Raw genomic sequence first — 6,911 nt, 5'->3', positions numbered from 1 at the left:
GCCACTGGATACCTTCCTTGGACCAGGTGCGCGGACCTTACAATAGATAACTGTCATTTATTATTTGACTTTGACAACATCACCATGTTGTGGAAAAGCCTGTGACCATCCAATCAGCATGCAGAGAAAGACTATTGTCTTTGTGATCTGAACCATTTCGATCAACTGTGAAGAGTTTAAAAAAAATTATGATTAAAGTTTATGCATTTTTGATGGGAGAATTAATTTCCATTAAAACATTCCACATTTGTGTTGTAACTTTTCCAGTAAAACATTTTAAGATATTTTTTATAAGATAACTCTAACAAAAATGTATACATTAAGCTTTGTTTTCAAAGAATATATCTTGAATTAAGAGTAGATTTAGATTTAAAACAATAAAAAAACATAATTCAATATATTTTCTGAAAACATAAGTCTTTATGCTCTTTTTTAAATTCAAGTTAATTTAGCTTGTTTTAGAGATGCTTAGATATTTTTTTACAGTGATAAATCACAGTTCAGAAGACATCTTTGTCTTAATATATGTTTCTAAAATTGATTTTCTATTCAATTTGGGATTTCAGACCTTAAGTGAATTTATCAAATAAAATATAGGCCTTTAGGCTATAAAAATAGAGATGCACACTATATTCTAGTAGCAAAATCAAAAGGCATCAGTAGACCTATAAGATATTCATATTTACAAGTCATCAAGTTGCATTGCAGTAAATAATTGTTGATTATTTTTTACTTACTGTTGTAAGTGATGAAACCTTCAGTGGAAAGTAGTGAAATCTCAGGTAGCCGGTCTTTGTTCTATCTGAATTATTTTGTTGAGATGTTTCGGTCCTGTCTCTGACACACTCACACAAATGTACAGCGTTACATTTGGTCCGCGGAACATAACTTGCTCAATACTGAACTTTCAAAGCAAAATTGATTTTGTTGTCAATGTTTAATCGGACTCCATGTTCATGCCAATGAATAGCACTCTGGTGCATTTGTTATTTAATGCCTTCCAGGCTGTATAGTATTATTAGAATGGATAATGCTAAGTATGTCTATAAGAAATAAATATTGCATAAACACTAAAATCACTGAACCAAATGCATTAGGATCTTCAGTACATTCAGTGATGTTAAATAATATAACCCTAAAGTTTAGTTTTGGGATTTAGGTTAGGTCACTAAACCTTCGCATTATATTAGATAGAAATAGCTTCTGATAAGTGCAGATTAACACTTATATAGTTCAGTACTGCTAGATGCAATTTAAGTGATATATTTTCTTTAGCATTTATCAAAAACAAATAATATTTTATTAGAGATTAGTGTTTTATAATGTGATATTTAGCTGTATCTTATAATGTGTTAAATATGAGTAATGTTAAAGTTTTATTGTCTGTCGCTGTCCTTTGCATTCACATTTAGATTTTTTTTTTTACATTTTAAAACTGATGAGCTGAATTTAAAAGCAATTAGTAAATTGGTAATCGAATGTGGAAGCTTTTCATTATTTTATTTAAGGAATTTTTCCTTCATTATGATATCAGTAAATTTGCATCACCCTGTCTTTATGCACCCCAAAAATATTAATATTCATTTTAAATCAGAAAATGCCAAGTATGGTATGAATTACATTGCTACTGTTTTTTGTTAAATAAATTCATTTAGGACAAACACATTGTATCACATCCTTATGCATAAGTCAATATAAGATCTCTCTAAATTAATTTAGTAAGCATGCACTTGCTTTAGATAAACATTGCCAGGACTAGAAAAAGTATAAATCATTAACAGTTTATTAGGATCATGTTGACCAGGCAAGGTTTGCTGGATGAAAATAAATGAAAATATGTTTGATTCTCGCTATTTCAATGTAACTCATGTTTTTTTTTTTAGATAACTTGATTTATAAGCAACAAATCAGGCTGGTTCTTTGAATTTGTTTCTTAAAATGTTTATATGATCATCAAGTTATTCAAATCATAGATAACTGTCGTTTATTATTTGACTTTAACCAGGGGTGGATTGGCCATCTGGCAATTCTGGCAAATGCCAGAGGGGCCGGACCATTTTGCTTAATGTGGGCCGTCAGATGTTTTTATGGGCCAACAGCGCATAGGACAGGTTTTTATCGCTTGCACAATTTCTCTATGGTTATAATAATAATAATGTTAATAATAAATAAATGTTAAGCATTTGGCCCAGTCAGCAACGGCCGGCCTCCTGGACCCGAGATGGGCCGACCGAACCGTTCAGTCAAAATCAAGCACTCATCAGAGAGATTGCAACACGAGCTAATTTTCAGTAAAAGCAAGATAATGGACCGTAAAAAAGGAATGGCGGTGCAGAAAAACTTTGAGAAAGGAAAAACAGGGCTCAAGTCCGACGCTGCTAAATGCGTAAAATTAACCGAACTCTTTTCAAAAGGTTTAAATTGGGCTGCTGTAGCGGAGGACAGTTAGTGCCACATAGGTAAGAAGAAAACAGAAAATACAGCTAGCACAAGTCATCTTCACACTACTTCTGCCAGTTAGCTCCTGTGTGTGCCAGTTTCTTAATAATGTGGATCTAATTAACTATTAATTAACTCTTAGGATAGGAGGAAGCTGTGCCTGTGTCTCACACACACAGAGAGAGAGAGACTCACATTCTCGCACAAATGCACATGCAGCACATACTAGCAACCCTTCAGCATACTTTAATTCACAAATAATTGTATATCAAAAATGATTCTGTTTATTTATAGTTTTTGCTATATATTCTATTCCCTTTTTTTGCTATTATTACTTGTTTGTATTCATGTGTATTCCAATGTTGAGAGCAGTCAGTGAGAAAATATTTAGCTGCAATGTTTAAGTCCTATACTGTGTTCATTAACAAGGATGTTGCTGGAATTAGTACAGCCAGAGAGAGACCCCTGGTCTTTCAACACCAGTGCTGTGAGGAAGGATGCTACAGTAGGCCAAGCAGAGACAGGGAGGAGTATGGTAGAGGTAGGAAAACCCCAACAGACAGACGGTGACAACAAAGAACAACATACTGTAGAGAATGACAGTAACAGCAGACAAATGGCATAAACAGACAGCACACAGACTCTACAACATCCTCCGATTCTTTTTCTTTAGTTTTTACTGTATGTGTAAATTTGTTATAAACGTGTGCTCTTTAAAAAGTAGTAAGCATTGTTTGCCAGACACATACATTAAATGTTTAAATATCTGTTACATATATGGTACTGCTTATATTATTTCACCATCTGTACACAAACGTAAGTAGTGAATGTGTGTGTTCGTGGGTGAGGCTGTGTCGGTGTGGTAATGTGGGCTGGTGTGGCTACAGTGCCAGGGCTGAATTTTTGTCCCAGTTCGCCCTTGACTTTAACAATGCCAACGTATGTTCTCACTCTTTTTATTCATAAATAATTGTGTATGAAAATTACTACATTAAAATTAATTAATGAATTATTAAAATAAAAAATAAATAAAAAAATCTCATGGATTTCATGGAAGTTATCACTTCCTTAAAACGTGCAACTTGTTGAGGTCATTTTGGGGAATATGTAATTACGTAATCTGTCTCTCAGTCAAGAACCCAGGCAGAAAGAGTAGGTATACAGCTGCTCAACTACCGTTACATACTGTTAGTCTGCAAGGTGGGCTAATAAATGACTACTCAGAAGAGATTTGTAACAGTTTATAAAAGTTACATTATATTAGGCTATTTATTAAGTGATTTAATGATTTAAAATACAGTTGGCCTATAAATAATGAGTAAAAACATGACACATTAATATATTTTAGAATAACATATCACATTATGTTCCAGCGATAAAAGGCATGAGTGCAATATGCTTCTTAATCTTTATATGTAATATCTACATGTTATATTGGAAAATAATATTTATTAATTCATTCACACAGCATTATTTTTACTTACCTTATTAGCAGTGAAAATGCAGTGATGATAAAAGTAGTGAAATCTCACAAATCTCGTCTCAGTTCAGGTCCTTCTCTGTTCCAAATTATTTTGGAGAAATGTGTCAGTCCTAGATATACTGCAGACACACCCAAATGAGTGTCAACACAACCCTGCCGGTCAGTGAAATATATTCATTGTAGAACTTGCACAATATGCTTAGACAGTTCAGGCAGAGTGTTTGTTTTAGTGAATAGCACTTCCTTGTCATAGGGCAAACGGTAAAGTATTATAGAGTGATATTGCTAAATGTTGTCTATGTAAATCTAAACTGTTCATTTGAACACGACACTGCAGCTTGTAAAACAAAATGTGGCATAACTACATCAATAAAAGTTTCACTGTTTTTATGTATATGCAAAACCACAAGATTTTCTATACAAAAAGGGAATTCCTATACAAAGGTCCATTCACAGCAATTACAGTAAATAATAATTAAGCCTGCATGTTGAAATAATTTGGAGAGAAAATCAATCATATGAAGTTATGGTAGGATTAAACGCAGCAGATTGGTGGTGACTCCTACTACTGGCTAAACTGCAAATGGCAGCTCTACCTTCATCTTTCAACCTGCTGGATAAACTACAACTCTTCCTTTCCCACCCCAATCAATATCACATTGTGTTCGTTCGCTTAGGCCTGAGGAGATCTCAGCCTGATTTCCCAAGTTTTTTTCTCCATTTCTGTCACCTGTCGAGATTAAATGGCATCATTTCCCCAAGTTTTATATCGAAAACCAAAAACAAATTAGCAAAATTATGCACTTTTTGTTTGTATAAATATTAAAATAATAACATTAAAATGATGGCTGGATTAAAAAAAAATTGGTTGGGTGACTTACAATGTAACATTTTATCTACTGCATGCTCAAAGTAAAAAAAAAAAAAAAAGACTTAAAAAATAGGACTTACGATCATCTTTATTTGTAATTTCATAATTACTTCAATCCTTGTCTTTGAAAAATGGTTAAAATGTACTGACACATTTATGTAAACTAAAATACTTTAATGTCATTTCTATTGAAACGTGTCATATTTAAATATATTTGTAACTACACATTTGTTATGATGAAGCTGCAATGTAGTATATTTAAATTATATTAAATGTAATAATATCAAATTACACATTACAGTTAATATGGTAATCAAACAAGTGTAGCCTACACATCAAAACAATTTTACTTTTTTTTAAAACACCAAAAGTGGCAAAACAGCAAAACAATGATTTGAAATGTACTTTAAATTTTAATTTGACAATTATTACACACTGCCCATTTTAAAGTGTACTTGCGTGTTAAGAAACAGTCATGAAAATGTATTATCTTTAAGTACACTTAAAGATAATACTTATTATCTGCAAATATTTTTGAGGTACACTACAAGTGCACATTCAATACAGTTAAGTGCACTTTTTTTCACAAGGACTTGACCAGCCTTCATATAAAGTCAGAGAATGTTATTTTATGTGGTAATTAGTGCCCCTTCAGTGTTTTCTACACTCTCAGAAAAAAGGTACAAATGTTGTCACTGGAGTGGTACCTTTTCAAAAGGTACACTTTTTGTAAAGGGTCTATATACTGGTATCTTACTAGTACATAAAAGGTACAAAAGTATATTTGAAAAGGTTTTTCTGAGAGTGTAACTTAATGTGTGACCCTGGACCACAAAACCAGTCATAAGTCGCATGGGGATATTTGTAGCAATAGCCAACAATACATTGTATGGATCAAAATTATCGATTTTTCTTTTATGCCAAAAATCTGAATATTACGTATCATATTCCATGAAGATATTCTGTAAATTTCCTACCGTAAATATATCAAAACTTAATTTTTGATTAGTAATATGTATTTCTAAGAACTTCATCAGAATCAGAAAGAGCTTTATTGCCAAGTATGTTTGCACATACAAGGAATTTGTTATAGTGTCACAAGCTTCCAGTACACAGAGACAACAACAACACACAGATAATAAAAATGAGATGTGAATAAAATACACATGCATAAATATAAACCACAAAAAAAGAATAAATTGTATGTACAGGTGTGGTATAGATGGAATAGGAATAGAATAAAATAAAATAAGTTGTAGGGATGTACTAGGGTTTAGGGTGATAAATAATTATAAGGTTATTGCACATACTGTACTTTAATTGCACAATGGGAGAACATTAACTGTTCATGAGGTAGATTGCCTGGGGAAAGAAACTGTTCTTGTGCCTGGCTGTCCTGGTATTCGGTGCTCTGTAACGCCGACCAGATGGCAAAAGTTCAAAAAGGAGATGGCTTGGATTTAGACAACTTTAAAGGCGATTTTCTCAAAATTTAGATTTTTTTTTGCAGCCTCAGATTCCAGATTTTCAAATTATTGTATCTCGGCCAAATATTGTCCTATCCTAACAAACCATACATCAGTGGAAAGCAGCTTTCAGATGATGTATAAATTTCAATAAAAAAAAAAATAGACCCTTAGTACTGGTTTTGTGGTCCAGGGTCACATATATTATATAAATGTGTAAATTCAGTGCATATCTCTAATAGAACAAGGAAGGAATTCTCTCATCCCTTACATAAATACTTTTATTGTTACACATCCCTACCCATAGGAATCAAAATTACAGTTAAAGCCTCCACATGACAGCGAAAACAAAGACTTATCGCAATTTACACAATAAAAGAACGTCATCAGTGGGCTATGTGGCTATCTTGAGTTCATTGCTCTCTTTGGCTTGTGTTCATATATTGTGAAACAGAGTGGGGGAACTATGAGGGCCACTCTGTCGGCGGATCGGCTGTTAGCATGACACTGGTTCCCTCGACAAGCCTATAGGATTTTTCCATAGGCTTTTGGATTATCGCAAAAAATAAACTCTGTGTTCAACCATAGTTCACGAAACTTACACGTTTTGTACATTAAGATAATCTTCACAAAATAATATAACTTTGATGAA

Source organism: Sinocyclocheilus grahami, unplaced genomic scaffold, assembly GCF_001515645.1.
Source record: "Sinocyclocheilus grahami isolate Dianchi unplaced genomic scaffold, SAMN03320097.WGS_v1.1 scaffold409.1, whole genome shotgun sequence".
Lineage (NCBI taxonomy): Eukaryota > Metazoa > Chordata > Actinopteri > Cypriniformes > Cyprinidae > Sinocyclocheilus > Sinocyclocheilus grahami.
The sequence above is the reverse complement of the archived record's forward strand: the minus strand, read 5'-3'. Positions refer to the sequence as shown.